The sequence below is a fragment of the Elgaria multicarinata genome, chromosome 9 (genome assembly GCF_023053635.1).
Source record: "Elgaria multicarinata webbii isolate HBS135686 ecotype San Diego chromosome 9, rElgMul1.1.pri, whole genome shotgun sequence".
NCBI classification, from domain to species: Eukaryota; Metazoa; Chordata; class Lepidosauria; order Squamata; family Anguidae; genus Elgaria; species Elgaria multicarinata.
Window position 1 is genome coordinate 21,381,240 of NC_086179.1, and position 17,315 is coordinate 21,398,554.

Below are 17,315 nucleotides of genomic sequence, written 5' to 3' on the forward strand. Positions count from 1 at the left end.
TTAGGTTGAAGGATGACCCATTTGTAGTTCCTGACTTGACCCACTTGAAGATTGATGTATTGCAGTCTGCTAGAGGATGGTTCACTTTGAGAGAGTTTAGGAATTTTTCTGCACCTAGCCTTAAAAGCATCACATTGAGCCTCTTGCATATAGTGATCACTGGCAATGCAGGAGAAAAAGCGGAATCCCTGCCCATGCTTTCTTTTAACAGTGAATGCAGGTTTTACTCTTGTGAAAGCAGGTTTATGTGTGGCTAGAGTGTTGGATTTGGACTGTAGAAATCCAGTTTCTCATTCATAGTCACATCGTAGGCTCAGCCTGTAACCTTGGGCAAAGTTGCTGTCTCTCAGCCTAACCAACTGCACAGGGCTGTTGTGAGGCTAAAATCTAACCTGACCTATTTGGAAGAAGGAGGGTGGGCATTACGAATGAAACAATTAAAGCAAATGTGAAAAATGTGAACGATTCAGGAAATGTCATGCACACACTGACATGTACTCAGGCACATTCTCTCTCTCTCTCTCTCTCTCTCTCTCTCTCTCTCTCTCACACACACACACACACACACACACACACACACACACTGTCTGTCTTCTTGGACACCAGTCCCACTGAGTTAACTTTCTAATAAGTACATTCAAGGCTCCAGTCCAAATAGTCCCATGTGTGTAAAACGCCTCCTTGGTATTGTGAAATGTCCACATTTTTGCCCTCCCTACTAATATCATTCCCACCCACTCATTGTTTCATAAAGAGGAATATTATAAGGAGATTTGGGAGTTAGCTCTCTCCTTCTCCCTCCCCTTTTTTAGAAACAAATAAACACACACACACACACACACGCACACACTTTTCTACTAACCTTCCACCCACAAGAGAACTTCTGGTGATAATTTGTTTGGGATATCTAGGGGAGGGAAAGGAGGTGGAGAGAAAGGAAAGAGGGGAGGGGTTGTTTGCCAAGCCAATTCAGCCTCTCTCAGTGGCCCTGGATGCGTCTGTTAGTTTTGCCCTGTATTCCCCAACTGGTTTCCAGTGACTTAGTGGGAGAAGACGGAGCTCCCTGTGGAACCTGAGGTGGGTGAGGCTTCCATTTGTCTGTCAGGTTTGCTGGTGGCCCTTTTCAGTCAGAAGCCGGAGAGAGCGAGGGAGAAGGGAGCCCTGGAGCACGGGACGTTTGTGGGAGAAGGACATAGCCCAGGGACGAGATGACAAATTGTTCGACCGAGGGTGCAACCCCACACATGTCGTTTTCTCTGAGGCGTCGCGGTGTTCAGAGGGGCTTGACTCCCAGCCGGGTCTGTGGCGTCTGAAGCCGAAGAAAGCGAGAGAAACTGGGCTGGCCCAGAGGGGAGCCCCCAAGGATTTCCCCTGACATTCCTCTCCACCTCGATCCCTGAGGAAAGCGGGGTTCGAAGGGGCGCGGCGCAAGAGGCTCGCCGGAGAAGCGGCCAGGGAGGTGAAGGGGTGGGTAAGCGCGGGCCCGAGGTGCCTTTCCGCGCAGCTCTGCGCCACGGGAGGGATGAGGAAGCCCGCGGCAGGAGTAGAGAGGGAGAGGAGAGCGGTTTAGGGGGTGGGGGGGAGAGAAGAGCGGTGTGTGAGGAATGAGAGGCGGGGACGGAGTCAAGCCATGTGCAGAACAGGCCGTGAGCGCGTCGTGGAACAAAGACGACCAGAGGGGCCCCCGGGTAGGGCAGGAGGAAGCAGGAGGCCAGGCGCTCTCCCAGAATTTCAATAACAACCACAAAACGTTTATGGCTCGATCCACAGATCATGGCAACACACCCAAACTTGAAATTTTACTATACTATTATACAATACTAGGTATGGTTAAAACTACGGAGTGATCAAGTACGTAACATCCGTTACTGAAATGATGGTAAAATGGGTGAACAGCAGACACAATTCATTTATAGCTCTGAATCTTTATAGCACCTTTTCAATCACAATTTGTTTACACTAAATTGGGCTTGGGGGCTCCCAATTCAGCAGGGCGGTGAATCCACTCTGGGTTTCCGTCAGAACCACTCGGAACTTTAAAAGAGCTATCCAAGGTGCTAAACCTAGCCCCGAAAGGGTTCAGTACCTTGGATAGCTCCTTTAGAGTTCCAGCTGGTTCTGACTGAAACCCAGAGTGGATTCACCGCCCCGCTGAAATGGGAGCCGCTGTCCTCCACTGGTTGAGGCATTGCTGTTTTTTGTTTGTTCCTGACACATTTTCTTTCCCGCAAGAAAGTGAGTTCCTTGCAGCGAGGAGAGGCAGTGATGGGGGAGAAAACTTCTCCTCTGAAATTCTGCCTGTCGCATGGAGGTTAATGGCACAGGAGCCTTGCTAAGGAAATTTTTTTTCAGGAGGCTCAGCCCGTGAACAGAGAATGTTGTGAATCAGGACTTCAAATTAGATCTGAAAGCAGTGCTAGCCCTGGATCCAGACTGGGTGCCTGTCTGCAGGTGTGGAGAATGTTAGGAACGATCACCCTGCAGGGAGAATGAGAGCTGAGTGTCTCTATCTATCTATCGGTCTGAAATGCCCTCAGGAAGAGAAAACTGACAATGGGGTGTAGTGGTTATAGTGTTGGACTGGGACTCAGGAGATCCAGGTTCTAGGCCTCGCTAAGCCATGAAACTAACTGGGTGACTTTGGGCCAGTCACTGACTCTCCGCCTAGCCGACCTCACAGGATTGTTGTGAGGTTATTTTGGAGAGCAGGAGGATCATGCATGCTGCCTTCAGCTGCTTGAGGAAGGAAATGAATACAGCAAATAAATAAAACCCAAATAAACCAGGTCATCACCTCCCTGCCTTCTGCACAGGCTCCTGTGCTCCTAGCAGCTGAATTTTTCTGGCATGGAGAGGCAGAGATGAGTGAAAGCTTCTCCTTTGAACTTCTGCCTGTCACACTGATGTTACAGTCACAGGAGACTTGCCAGGAAACAATCCCAGGCTGGAGCGAATAGCATTAGGGACTAGCATTAGGCACATTAGAAACAAACAAATCAGTTTGTTTCTGTATCATTACGGTTTTGTTCATTTTAAAGTCTATACTGTCTTATATCTATATTAATGTGCAATTAAAAAAATCAACCTGCACAAACATTTATATATAAATATGTATTTTTGAATGCATTTTCTCACAAAACATGCCTTTGTAAAATTATTTTATCTAAATGCACAATCCTATAAGTATTATAAAATGCACATTTCAAAATGCATTTTTGGTGCATTTTTTGAGCTGAGAACTGCATCACAAAATCTGAAGAAGTACGGATTCCAGAGAATCACTATGTTCCAACCCACACATTTAGTCTGGGAGTTGAAGTTCCGATCAATCCACATCAGAATTCACAGAGATTGAATCCCTCCGGCATCCTTAGCAGAGACCATAGCTAGGCAGTGGACTTTATGCTCAGTTGATAAGAATGAAAGGAACACCTTTGACCCTAATGTAACTGAATCAATTATGAACCTATGGTGAAATTTTATACTGCTGGAAGTTTGCTGCATGCTATCCCTTGTTGTGATTGGAGCATGGTTGTGACAAATCATCTAAGGCTGCAAGTGTATACCCACTTACCCAAGAATAAGCCTCATTTAACTCAATGGGACTTACTTCTGTGGAGACATATACAGAATTGGACAGTGAATCTTGCATCTCAAGTACAAACTACAACACTACAAATGCTGTCCTTTGAACCATCTTAAGGAAGTTGTGACAAACAAAATCACAGTTTAATTCTTCCTGGAATAATTTGATTCAAGTGATGATGGGAATGCATGAGCCACAAGTGCCAAACTTGTACTGAATTACTGGGTGAATTAACTCAGAGGTTCTTATTATTGCAATCCCATATATGTCTACTCAGAAGAAAGTCTTACTGGGGCAGGATCTACACTACTGCTTATAACGGTTTATAATGGTTATGACAACTGTTCAGGCCCAGGACACATTACATATACTGTTTTCATAATGTTTTTTTTTTTGAAGCAACAACAACAAAAACAACAAATAAAAATCACTTGATACATAAACATAAAATTGCCTTAATATTGAATATTCAAATTTAACCTATTAAACATATTTGTACTAAACATAACAGTGCTCCCCCCACCTCGGGATCTCATTCCTGTTTCCAAAAACTCATAGTTTCATCTTTTGGTGGTTTCCCACTTCCTTTAGAGAACACAAACTCTAGGAACTTTTTCCATATACCCTCAAAATCATTCGTTTTTACTATACCACTTTTCATTTTAATATTACATGTCAATTTATCATTCATAGCAATGTCCCACACTTCTTTATACCATTCTTCAATACAATAGTCTTTTAGAATCTTCCAGTTCCTAGCTACAATCAGCCTCGCAGCCGTCAGCAGGTTCGTTATCAGTTCTTTCGTTTCTTTATTACATTTAAGTTCTTCTTGCAGTGAGAGTAATGCAATCCTTGGTGTAACCTCTACTTTAAATCCCACAATCTGCTCAATCTCAAAGAATACCATCTTCCACAACTTTTGCACATGTTTACAATCCCACCACATATGTAAATGCGTTCCTTTTTCACCACAACCCCTCCAACAATCTGCTGAAAGCTGATTATTAATCTTATTTAATCTAACCGGAGTTAAATACCACCTCCATACAAGTTTATAGTAATTCTCCTTTATTCTTACTGACATATTTCTTAACACTCTCTGTCTCCATAGTCCTTCCCATTTCATAATGTTTTTAAAGTGTTATATCCTGCTTGGTGTAGATCGGGCCTGGGAGTAAATCTTGTATAGGATTATATCCAACCTTTCATTCTGGATCTTACTTTGGAAGTGGCTGATTTGCATAGGTCTTCATACCCATATGTTTGCACATCTATGTGCTCACATCAACACATGGGTTGTTTATGGAGATCTGTCCAAAAGTGAGCATTTGGCAGATAATTTAAACGAGTTCATTATTTATTATTTATTATTATTATTATTTATTTATTTATATAGCACCATCAATGTACATGGTGCTGTACAGAGTAAAACAATAAATAGCAAGACCCTGCCGCATAGGCTTACATTCTAAGAACTTCCTCATCTATAAAGCTTAATGTTGCGGTTGTAAACACAGTTGCTACACCCCTTTGAGCAGCAATTTCTGATCCAAGAGTCTAAACCTTGGACTTTACTACTGGAATTGTATCACAGCCCGGCTTGGCAAGCCTGACTTGGACACTGGCTAAAAGAGTTGCTTCCAGAGAGATCTGGGGAGATATTAACTTGGCTTGGTGTCATTTGGGATAAACCGTAAATGTGTCGAGTGCTTAGCAAATTGACTTACTTATCTGTGCATGTATCAGCAGCAGTCTGGCAATGATTCAGAAAATTTCCTATGGCCCACTGCTGGGTACTGTAGGTAACTATGCTAGTTGTATTATTCTCTGTCCCAATTTTGAGGCAGGTGGATTTTCACATTTCCCTACCGTCACTATGGCCTCCTCCTGCTGTCCCACAATAGCATGGAATCATAGAACCATAGAATAGCAGAGTTGGAAGGGGCCTACAAGGCCATCGAGGCCAACCCCCTGCTCAATGCAGGAATCCACCCTAAAGCGATGATCTCTTTACATGGGGAGAGAAAGAGGAAGCAGCAACGACCACATGGCCCATTCAGGGGCTGCTTTTCTCACACCACTTTTCCTGCACACAGGAATGATGGCACATTCCGTTAAAAAAAAGACGGATTAAAAGGGATCTATTTTGCAATGGAAAAATGAGCAGAAGGAGCGGGGGGTGGTCATTGTCATCTAAAGGATGCACAAACATCCATAAGTGGGCAGTAGCGAATGTGCATTAAAAGGAGTGCATCCTTGATGTTCTCATTCCAACCAGCATTATTTTACTTTACTCACATCAAAGAATTCACACAGGGGAGAAGCCCTATCAATGCTCAAGAGTGCGGAAAATCCTCTCTCATCTCACACTATTGCCCCGCTCGTGCCCTTCGCTCCTCTGATGCCATGCTTCTCGCCTGCCCCAGGACCTCCACTTCCCTTACTCGGCTTCGTCCTTTTTCTTCTGCTGCCCCTTACGCCTGGAACGCTCTTCCAGAACACTTGAGAACTACCAACTCAATCACAGCTTTTAAAACTCAGCTAAAAACTTTTCTTTTCCCTATAGCTTTTAAATATTGAGTTTGTTCTGACTCTATACTGTTAGCTTCACCCCACCCGGTGCCTGTTTACACTTCCCTGTGCCTGTTTGCATTCTCTTCCCTCCTCATTGTTTACTACAACTTTATTAGATTGTAAGCCTATGCGGCAGGGTCTTGCTTTTTACTGTGTTATCTGTGCAGCACCATGAACATTGATGGTGCTATATAAATAAATAAATAAATAAATAAATAAATAATAATAATAATAATAATAATAATAATAATAATAATTATCCTTTGGAACAGGATTCACTGCTTCTTCTTTGTTTTGCCAAACCAAAGGTTCAGGATTTCCCCATTAGTTATATTTCTGAGTAACTGAAAACAAAACAAAACCAAACCCTACTGCCATATCCATATATATATATATATTCACAGACAGTGAACATATTCATAGAATAGATCAACAGTGCAATTCTGTCTATGTCTACTCAGAAGTAAGTCCCATCCAGTTCAATGGGGCTTACACTCAGGTAAGTAGCTATAGAATTGCATCATAAGAGTTCGATCCTATGCTTTTCTTCGCAGATGTAAGCCACTTGAAGGTCAATGAGACTCACTCCTAGATAAGTGTGTATAGGATTACAACCTACAATATTTTTATTTTGCCCAGGGCTGCAATGAACTGCTGCATAATTGTTAGTCTCATTATTATTATTATTTGTAGTATCTGAAGTTTGCCATTTAATAAGATTTAAATGTAGATCATTTTTATTCTTTGTAAGCTGCAGTGAGGGCCTGTTTAAACAGAAGCCCAAGGTAAAGATGATTGACATGTAACCCTATACATGTTTACTCAGATGTCAGCGCCACTGAGTTTAATGGCGCTGACTCCCAAATGAATGTGCAGAGCAGTACAATGTTAATTAATTAATTAATTAATTAATTTTAATTAATGCTTCTGTGAGAATCTGTTCCCCCTGCTTCCATTAGGAGTGTTATTCTTTCTAGAGTGTAAGATTTCGCAGGAAATAACCTCTCTATATGAAACAAAATACACACTTTAGCCCAAGGCTGTAGCCATGGAGGAGGATGGGGGTGTCAGATGAGTCTAGAATGTCTCTGTGTCCAGTGGGGGCTGTAAGTGGGATAGTGTTCTGGTTGGTTCTGACTGAAACCCAGAGTGGATTCGCCATCCCATAGATATCCAAGCCACCATCCTCCAATGCCAGTGTCTAGTTTGCAGAAGACAGTCTCTGTTTGAAGGCATTCTCCATTTGAAGAGATACCCAGTCCAAGGTGAAGATGAAGGGAGAGAAGGGGTTTTGATGTTCCCCATTAACAGCACAATGAGCAGGCATACAGGTGACTTAGGCCTTAGCTAAACGTAGGGTTTATCCCGGGATCATCCCGGTTCATGTAAATGACACACAGGGGATCCTGGGAGCAGGCAGGGACGACCCCCGGATGACCCCGGAATAAACCTTAGGTCTAGCTAAGGCCTTAGTCACTCTTCCCCACTATGGCAAGATGTCTTGTCATTTTATTTAAATTATAGGGTACCATCCAATGCTGTCACAGCACTAGCACACTGCCATTGCACTAGCGTAGATTGAGGCTAGTGCAACGCCCTTAGCATTTGCTAAGCAAAGGGTGAAAACAGCATTTTGCCCCTGAAATATGGTGGTGCATTTCCTCTTTTTTGGCAATATGTAACTGCCTCCCACTCAGAGATATATTAGCCCTTTCACTTTCATTAACACCCCCCCTGGACGAAATCTCAAGCTCTATTTGTAAGGGAAAAGGGAAGCATGCAGGTAGTATTCTATTGAATTACTTGGTAAGAAATTGGTCTGCGCCAGTCTTCTAGGGTTCTGTAGTGATGGGTAATAATAAATCCATTGGGTTTGCATTTTAAAATAAACTTACCAAATTCACACTTCCTGAACCTAAACGTGAACCGGAACACAGTGTAACACCAAAACCCCTACATTTTCCATTTGCGATGCAGTTCACTTTCCCCCACAAATGCATATATTTTGGGGAAAAAGGCTTACCAATTCCCACCCCCATCCCCCATGCATGCAAAAATATGTATAAGTTTTGTGCAGATTAAAAAAAAGAAGAATCAAAATTCAGTATGGAAATGAGACAGAAAGAACTTAAAAGTGGGGGGAAAAAAAAGAGAACCTGAGCAAAATTGAGTTTGACAGATTCACCCACCCTCAGTGATCTGGCCAATTATGGCTTCAAAGTCACTAGGTAGACTGATGAGCACTAGACATGTGCTTAGATTTTGTACAAATCATTCTTATTTTGTTAATATTTAATACAAGAAATTAGCTTTACATATACTGGGCAACCTGTATTTAGAGTCTGGCTGTTCTGCAATGATTCCTCTGACCTGTGGGGCTCATCACTGCAAAATATTTGGCTACAGGAATGGAAGAAGCCTGTCTCATGGCTTACATTCTAAAGACAGAACTACACATTATAGACAAATGTATGCCATGAAACCCTGTTGCTCTTATCTTCTCAGGATCAAACTAGACAAGAGATTGGAGATCCCATCTCTATTTTCTTTTAAAGGTGGCTTCAGGGCAACTAATTTGTATTAGGGCAGAGATGCTGGGGGGAGGAGGTTTAGGACGTGATTTCCTGCTCCATTTTCCTGATATAAATGGCCCTCCCAGAAGTTGCCATTTGCCTCTTAGATATCGATGAGTTCTGCCAATAGGCAGAGTGAGGAGATTCCCTCAGGCAATGAGGGTGGGGCAGCGTTGGGAGTGTCACATGCCCTGTTCCATGCTTCTTAAGATAGCCTGCTCTCTTCAGCTACAGTGGAAGACGCTACCCTCTTTCCAGAGTTGGAGTAAGATTCAATTGCTAGTCTGTCTGATCAACCTCCGTACTGGTCTCCTACTTTGAAGAAGACAGTCCTCTATTTTGGAAAGCTGGCAGAGGATCCTCCTCTATTTGGAGGCATTCCTTACTTGAAGAGGTATCTATCCTGGGGTTAAATCATTATGATCCCATCATGGTGATGCTATATCCCCCTTGAACATTTATACTTCGTAGGACACGCAATGACATTTGTTGTAAGGTATTTCGGATAATGTAGACTAAAAAGCAGTAAATAGCAGTATATAGAATGTGTAATGTGCTCCAACAGTTATCAGTACACTTCAGTATCATTATAAAGCAGTAGTGTATATCTAGCCAATGATATTTGTTGTGGTATTTTGGATAATGTGGAATAAAAAGCAGGATGTAACTATGAGTTTTATCAGATGAACATTTAATCACACATTTGCTACTGCCTACTCAGTTTTTCGTGCATTCTTTGGACTCTGCTGTCCGCCTCCCATGCGTCTCCTGCCCCTTCTTGATTTTTTTCCCCATCACAAAATGGACCCCTCTTAATCCAACTTTTTTTGGGGGAAACGAAATATGCCACCATTTCCTGCAGTGTGCAGGAAAAGCGGCATGATAAAAACACCCCCTGAATGGGCCACATGGTCTTTGTTCACTTCCTCTTTCTTCTCCGGGAAGAAAGAGGAAGTAATGTGGGAACCGCGATTTCCCCTCCGTCTGATGATGTTCCATGAAAGTGGTATATGGAATGTGGATTGTGCCCCAACAGTTATCAGTGCACTTCAATATTACTATGAAACACTAGTGTAGATTAAGCCCAAGTCTGGTTTAAAGTCAAAGAACCATAGGGAGGGATAGCAGAGGCTTGGGCTAGATCTACACTACTGCTTTATAGTGGTTCTGAAGTGCACTGATAACTGTTGGAGCATATTACACGTTCCATATACCTCCTTCGTAGTGTTATTTCTTGCTTTTTTATTTCACATTTGTAATGAGTTGACACAAAGTGAAATTCTGGCCTTGAAGTTGTCCATCAACAGTTAGCAGCACATGGATGGCAGACTAAACAGGCACACGGGTCAACTGGTCAGTCTTCACCACTGTGATGAGATATCTTTTATTTCTATTTAAATTATAGTAATTGTTTCTGAATTTGCAGCTATGCCTATAAATTTGCAAGGTGGAGCAGGCCTGTCCTCTTTTGTCCTTTTTTTTTTTTTTGATGATGCGTTTCCTCTTTTTAAACCAATTATAAGTTGCCATCCTAACATGGAATGAGGGGTGGGGATGGTATTTTATCTTTTGCCTTTAGGCAGGAAAATGCCTTGCACCATCCATCGATGTTGAATCTTATTTGGCCCTCAAAAACAAACAAACAAACAACAACCAGCAACAGGAGGGGTAGATTTTGAGTAGAGAAATGGCAATTGCTTCATCCAATCTTCACAATTTCCCAGCTGCAACTTCCCTTCCCCAAGCTGTTTTTTGACCATCACTATTCCACAGGGTTCCATTCATGCTGTTGTGCAATTTAGGCTTGCCTACAAAGGAAAAATCCAAAGCAACATGCCATGTCTTCACAGGTTTTTCCCCCTGAGGCGCTGACTCTTCAACTTTCCCCTGTGCCTCTGCATTAAATCCTGGGTGTGTCTGTGACCTGGCTGTGACGTGAACTGCTCTTCCCTGATTCACTCTTTTCCCTACCATTCCCACTGAGAGACGTCTATGCGCTTCCCTATTGCTGCATTAGTATGGTTCTCTGATGTAGTGTTAATGCCGGAGCTGCGCAGCTCCAAAGTTGCAAACAGGGAGCTGCGTTAATTCGCTTCTCTGATGAGGTGTTAGCTCTGAAGGTGCATATTTCTCGGAGTTGGGAGCTGCATTAATTCACTTCTCTGATGTGGTGTTAGGGCTGGTGTGATACTTTTTGGAGTGGGGCTTATTTGTGCCAATGGGGTGCTCTCATGGGGAGCCAGTATTATTATTTATTTATTTATATAGCACCATCAATGTATATGGTGCTGTACAGAGTAAAACAGTAAATAGCAAGACCCTGCCGCATAGGCTTACATTCTAATAAAATCATAATAAAACAATAAGGAGGGGAAGAGAATGCAAACAGGCACAGGGTAGGGTAAACAGGCACTGGGTAGGGTAAAACTAACAGTATAAAGTCAGAACAAAATCAAGATTTAAAAGCTTTAGGAAAAAGAAAAGTTTTTAGCTGAGCTTTAAAAGCTGCGGTTGAACTTGTAGTTCTCAAATGTTCTGGAAGAGCATTCCAGGCATAAGGGGCAGCAGAAGAAAATGGACGAAGCCGAGCAAGGGAAGTAGAGACCCTTGGGCAGACGAGAAACATGGCATCAGAGGAGCGAAGAGCACGAGCGGGGCCATAGTGTGAGATGAGAGAGGAGAGATAGGAAGGAGCTAGACAGTGAAAAGCTTTGTAGGTCAACAGGAGAAGTTTATATTGGATTCTGAAGTGAATTGGAAGCCAATGAAGAGATTTCAGAAGTGGAGTTACATGGTCAGAGCGGCGAGCCAAGAAGATGATCTTAGCAGCAGAGTGGTGAACAGAAACCAACGGACTGTGAGAAGAAGGAAGGCCAGTGAGAAGAAGGTTGCAGTAGTCTATATTGTGGGTTAGTTGCTTCCCATTCCCATTCATAAAACCATAGTGGCCAGGGGAACCTGAGAGGGGCAGGTAACAATCCTCTCTCCTTGATAACATTGGTTCTACATGCCCCTCCAACCCAGAAATATGTCATTTCCGGCACTGAACAGCTGGGGTTTAGGGCTGGCTGGCTCTGCCATGTAACAATGATGGAGCAGAGCCAATTTCAACATACTGTGGAGAATTTGCAACAATGCACTCTCCTCCTGTGCTCGTGAAGGAGGCCATTTCTTTGGATATGTCCATTTAAACCTCAGTGTGGCAGGATGAGTGATGAGCCATCCTTCATTGATGCTGCATGGATGCAAGAGAGCTAAGCTACAAGGGAAACTACTTTTCCAGAAGTGTTATGCCTGAAGGAGAGGAGATTTCGTTTTAGAATTCCCTTGCAGATCAAGATACTCATTCCTTGCAGGAACTGGAGGTAGGCTGGCTAGATGCAAGAAGAGCACAGCCTCCTCTGCCTTTATTACTTGTGTCTTTAGGCAGGTGTAGTATAAATTCCCTGTTCTGAACAGTTGTTAAAGTTGAAGGAGGCATACCCTCTTTCCACTTGGTCACTCTAGTTCAAGGAAACAAAAAGGGAGGCAAACTCTGGTGCTCAAAAAAGAAGAGAATTTTATTGTGTTCTATGTGTTTCGGAAATGTCTCCTTCAGGAGCTATAAATCAAACAAATAAATTGAAAGTAGGAATAGTATTTTATGGACAACGCCCTCATCCTTTTTACAGAGTTCAAGGGACTTATCTATATTAGATTGTTCTCCCCACAAACACAAGTTAGGCCTTTTTTTGTGTTCTTTTTAGAGGATATAACAAAGCGTCCCATTTACAGGTGTTCACTCTATTCATAGCTGATTTTACCACCATGATACTCTTTTTTGAGGACTTTGTGTCAATATTATTATTATAATGATAATGATGATAATAATAATAATAATAGCCTGTCTTGGAATCAAGATAGTGAACAGCTATAAACAGGTTGGTTCATATCCGTGCTTTTGGGGAGGACAATGATTTGTGTAAGGAGTGGATTTGTTAAAGGCTATATAAATGTAAAATGATACTATTTTTACTATTGTTTTATTTAGTTAGAAGTAAAATCATGGTTATATTGCATGTTATGTTAAAGTGGGAGTTCACATTTAAAGTTGTTTTAAAATATGGGATTCTAATATAGTTAAATCCCTTGAACTACTCTCTCTGCCCCCAATCTCTGATATGGGGTGCAACTGTCAGATCTCACAAAGCCAGCTACTCACAATCCACAAGTTGCACTCCAGGATCTCCTAAGGCATTGTAATGGATCCTCCTAAGTGGACAAATGCCCCATTTTGAGAGCCTCTGCCAGAGAATTAAAGTGCACACTCAGAAGAATCACAATGTACGATTCCCCAAGACCGTACTTCAGAAGGCAGTTGTGGGACTGTGAGTTTGAAATGCTGTCCTGCGTACATAAGCCTGTGAACCGCCCAGAGAGCTTCGGCTATTGGGCGGTATAAAAATGTAATAAATAAATAAATAAAAATGTAATAAATAAATACCTGCATATAGAAAACTAGCACATTATGAAGAAGGGTTGGGGCATGGCTAGATGATGGGGGTGGAGGGCGACGATCTTGCGATTTTATCATTGTGAGATTGTTGCTCTCGTCTACAAGCGGCTGCCATTTTGAATTAAGTTTTCTTAAAGGAAAAGGAGCGCACAAGAGCTCCACTGAAATCCTAAGTTTTGTTTTTTAAAAAACTTGTGCTCCCCCCACCCCACCCCTGATGGGCACAGAGCTCCTGAGGAGCTCCGTGCCCTGTGCCCAGTTTCTAGCTCCTCGCATTACTCGCGAGGAGCCAGGAAAAATACAACAGTGGGCCACATGTTCCGCAGTCTAAAGATCATCCTGAGACTGTGGACAAATTGAATTTAATGGGTAGGGCGATATTCTCAAAAAAGGGAGGAATCATCCCTCCCTGGTCCTGGGATGCCCTGTGCGTCATGTGGATGCACAGGGATGATTCCAGGACGAACCTCGGGATATCGCCCCGTCTAGCCATGGCCTTGGCTAGAATCCTTCTCCCTGATCATATTGTGGTGGTGGTGGTGGATTATTCAACCATACTATCTTTCTCCTGCATTCTGGAATGCAACAGTGCCCAAAGGGCTGTAACACAGGAGGATTCTCCCAACTGTATAGACCAGGCCTTAGGTGGATGTTAATTCTGCCCTGTGCACTTTGTAGATTTTGCAGGGATTTCTAGCTGTTTGTAGGGTCAATATTAATCCTGTTTAGAAAGCTCAGGAGATCTATCCTAGACCCATCCCAATAATCACTCCAGAGCAAAATGATATTGGTGAAACACACACACACACACCATTCATAGTTTAATCATACTGGACATATGACTTGGGAGTGCTTTGCAAATGTCATGCTGAATTATGCAGTGTACTTAAAAATGTTCTCGTATCAATTCCATAGTCGTTGGTGAATGACGTAGGATAAATAGATCCAATGAGTCCCCTTGTTCTCTTGCCTAGTTTTTATAAGATATAAGAAGCTGACTTATATGACACTCTGGCAATTGCCCAGGGCTGACTACCCTGATGGCTGGTTGTTCTCTAGGGTTATGATAGGTCTCTCTTAGCTTGTGGGACTGGTGTGTTTGTGTGTGAGATTTTTACTCAGGATTTCATGTCTCAAAAGGTTCTCTTCTCAGAACAGATTCTGTTCTTATTATTTTAAAAGTGCTGAGCAGCTCATGCAGCTTTCCATTCAGCACGCACATCTGCATGGAACAAAATAAGAACCACAAGCAGTGGGACTAACCCACATCAGGCAAGTATCAGAGGTAAAACCAGAGATCCATTACAGCCCCCTTAAGATACATTGAATATATCACAAGGATATCTCTGGCAGAGGTGTTTCTCAACTCTGCTTCCTATGTAGCTTCTGCTTGAGATGGGAATGATTTAACTTTGATGGGAATTTTTCTTAGTCTGCCACTAAGGAGAGCTGTGCTGCCACTAAGGAACGCTGTGCTGGATCAGACCAAGGGTCCATCTAGTACAGCATTTTGTTCACACACTGGCCAACCAGCAGCCTGTAGAAACCCACAAGTAGGACATGAGTGCAAAAGCATCCTCCTCCTCAGGTTCCCCAGCAATTGGCATGCATACTGCCACCGATTCCGGAGGTAGCATATGGGCATGAAGACTAGTAGCCTTTGATAGCTTTCTCCTCCAGGAATTTGCCTAATCCCCCTTTAAAGCCATTCAAATTGGTACCCATTGCTACATCTTCTGGTAGCAAATTCCATAGTTTAACTATGCTCTTTATGAAGAAGTATGTCCTTTTATCTGTCCTGAATCTCAAATTCAGGGATGACCCTGGGTTCTAGCATTATGAAAGAGGGAGAAAAATGTCTCCCAATCCACTTGCTCCAACCATGCATAATTTTGTAGATCTCTATCATGTGGCCCTTTATTCACCTTTTCTCTAAACTAAACAGTCCCAGTTGTTGTAACCTTTCCTCATAGCAAAGTTGTTCCAGTCCCTTGATAATTTTGGGTGCCCTTCTCTGCACTATTTTCAACTTTACAATATCCATTCTTAGGTGCGGTGACCAGAACTTTACACAGTATTCCAAGTATGGTCTCACCATAGTTCTGTATAAAGTCAGTATGACACCTACAAAACTATCTAGACAGGTGAGGTCTTCCGCACCAGGAAGAACATTTAACAGGTGGTCCACATGCCCACCACAAACCCAGCTATCTATGTGCTTGATGACTGAATCTCTCACTACCACGAATCCCCCTCCCCTCCCCCTGAGGCAATCCTTGAAGTGACAGGATACTTGTTCATTTTCTAAGGAATGGGTCCTTCCTAAAGGATCATTCCCCGACAAGCACCTGTCGGGGATGCTTTAGGGTGGATTCCTGCATTGAGCAGGGGGTTGGACTCGATGGCCTTGTAGGCCCCTTCCAACTCTGCTATTCTATGATTCCTCAGAATGATACCCTCCTTCCCTGAAACCCCCAGTTTCTATGATGGCAGAGAAACTGTCACCCAGCGATTGGGACACTGCTATTGGGTCCTCAAAGGTCTCATCCACCAACCTCTCGGCTTCTCCAGGTCAGCCATCTTGACTTCAAGGGAATGAACTTGTTTCGTTAGAGGCAGGAGCTCATTACACTGAGCCCACTCTCGTGTCACATGACATCACTGTCATGCTGGTAGATAGTCATCCACGTGGCACTCAGAGAGCCCCCACACCCTGCTGGCTTTCTACATTCATAACTTTTTTTAAAAAAAAATATTGTTGTGATGGCTTGTTTACCTGGAAAACAAAGTTATTTACTTGGAGAACATGAGGAATTTATTTATAGTTATTTATTTTATTTTATTTATTATTTATTGATTACATTTTTATACTGCCTAATAGCCGAAGCTCTCTGGGCAGTTCACAAAAATTAAAACCATTAGGAACATAATAAGTATGTATACTTATTTATTAGGAGAAGGCAAGGAAGAGTCAACTGCCCTGCCCTCTTTGCCCTGTTGCTAAACTCACATGGGTGCTAAACTCACATGGGTGGTAAAAGACTACTTTTAGCTCTAGCTAGCTTGCACCAACAACTGCTGCAACTATTCAGATTAGAGGGCCTCTTTTAAAAAGCAATGGAGGGTATGGCTCAACTACTGGTCTGTGCTAGCTTCCAGTGAATGGAAATCTAGGTCATTTGAGCCCCCTGAGAATGGAGATTTTCTATTTAGGAGAGCGCTCAATTGTTAATGGCTTGTTGGAAGCGACAATGGACAATAGGTAGGTAGGTGATTAAGGCAGGGATGTGGTTTGAACTCTCTTGGGAATTCAAGGGGCTGAGTCACTGATCACAGCTCCACCCACAATGTTTTGGTTTTGATTGTTTTCTTAAACTAAAATGAAAAGCTGAACTTTCAAACTTGGGATGAGTCTATTTCTGAAGTTAAGTTTATGAGGTGCCACATAAGACCTAAAACCTGAGCCTACACTGAGCCCAAACTGAAGCTAGCCCACAACTTTTGTTTATATTTATTAATGTATTTATTTATTGCATTTTTATACCACCCAATAGCTGAAGCTCTCTGGGCGGTTCACGAAAGCAGACTCTTACACTAGTTGGGCCTGCACAGACAGTGGCCCTTGTCAGTATAGGGCTATGAATGGCCTCTTTCTACATTTGGGTTTACTTTAAGTATTCCGTTGAAGTTCTCTGCAAGCATCAAGGAATCTCTGTTAGATGAGGGTTGCAAGAACTTCTAAATTTCTGGATTTTCTCCCTAGGATTTGGGTCCAAATTGTAAGTTTGTAAAGGGTTACCTGTCATGTTTCTCTGGAAACTCCTGCTTTCGATCGGAGGAAAATGACAAGGCTTGCTAGGTAATCCACAAAGCTTTTATTAAGCAACAATCATCTCTTCCACCTGAAGAGAGTCTAATCTCTTGGAAACTTCCCCCTAGGCAAAACTAGGCAAACTAAGCGAGACAATTATCCGATCAAGAACAGGAAGCCTTTTCCCAAACGCCTGTAACTTCAGAGAGCCTGGTGCAGAGGCAGGTTCTGGTGCAATGCTAGCCTGACCTACTTTCTCACGCCTTCCTTCTG

The 17,315-nt window shown here is 42.8% G+C and overlaps 1 protein-coding gene across 2 annotated transcripts in view; it reads left to right on the plus strand.

The window, feature by feature from the left end:
• Positions 1–988: 988 nt before the first annotated feature.
• Positions 989–17,315, plus strand: part of SLC6A12 (solute carrier family 6 member 12) — a 73,358-nt gene continuing 57,031 nt past the window's right edge. The window contains exon 1 of one of the 2 annotated variants that reach the window (XM_063134931.1): positions 989–1,077. The gene's annotated coding sequence lies outside the window, so the exon portion shown is untranslated. Of the gene's footprint in view, positions 1,078–8,776; positions 9,131–17,315 lie in introns of those variants that run through there. The other variant, XM_063134932.1, reaches the window with a different exon arrangement.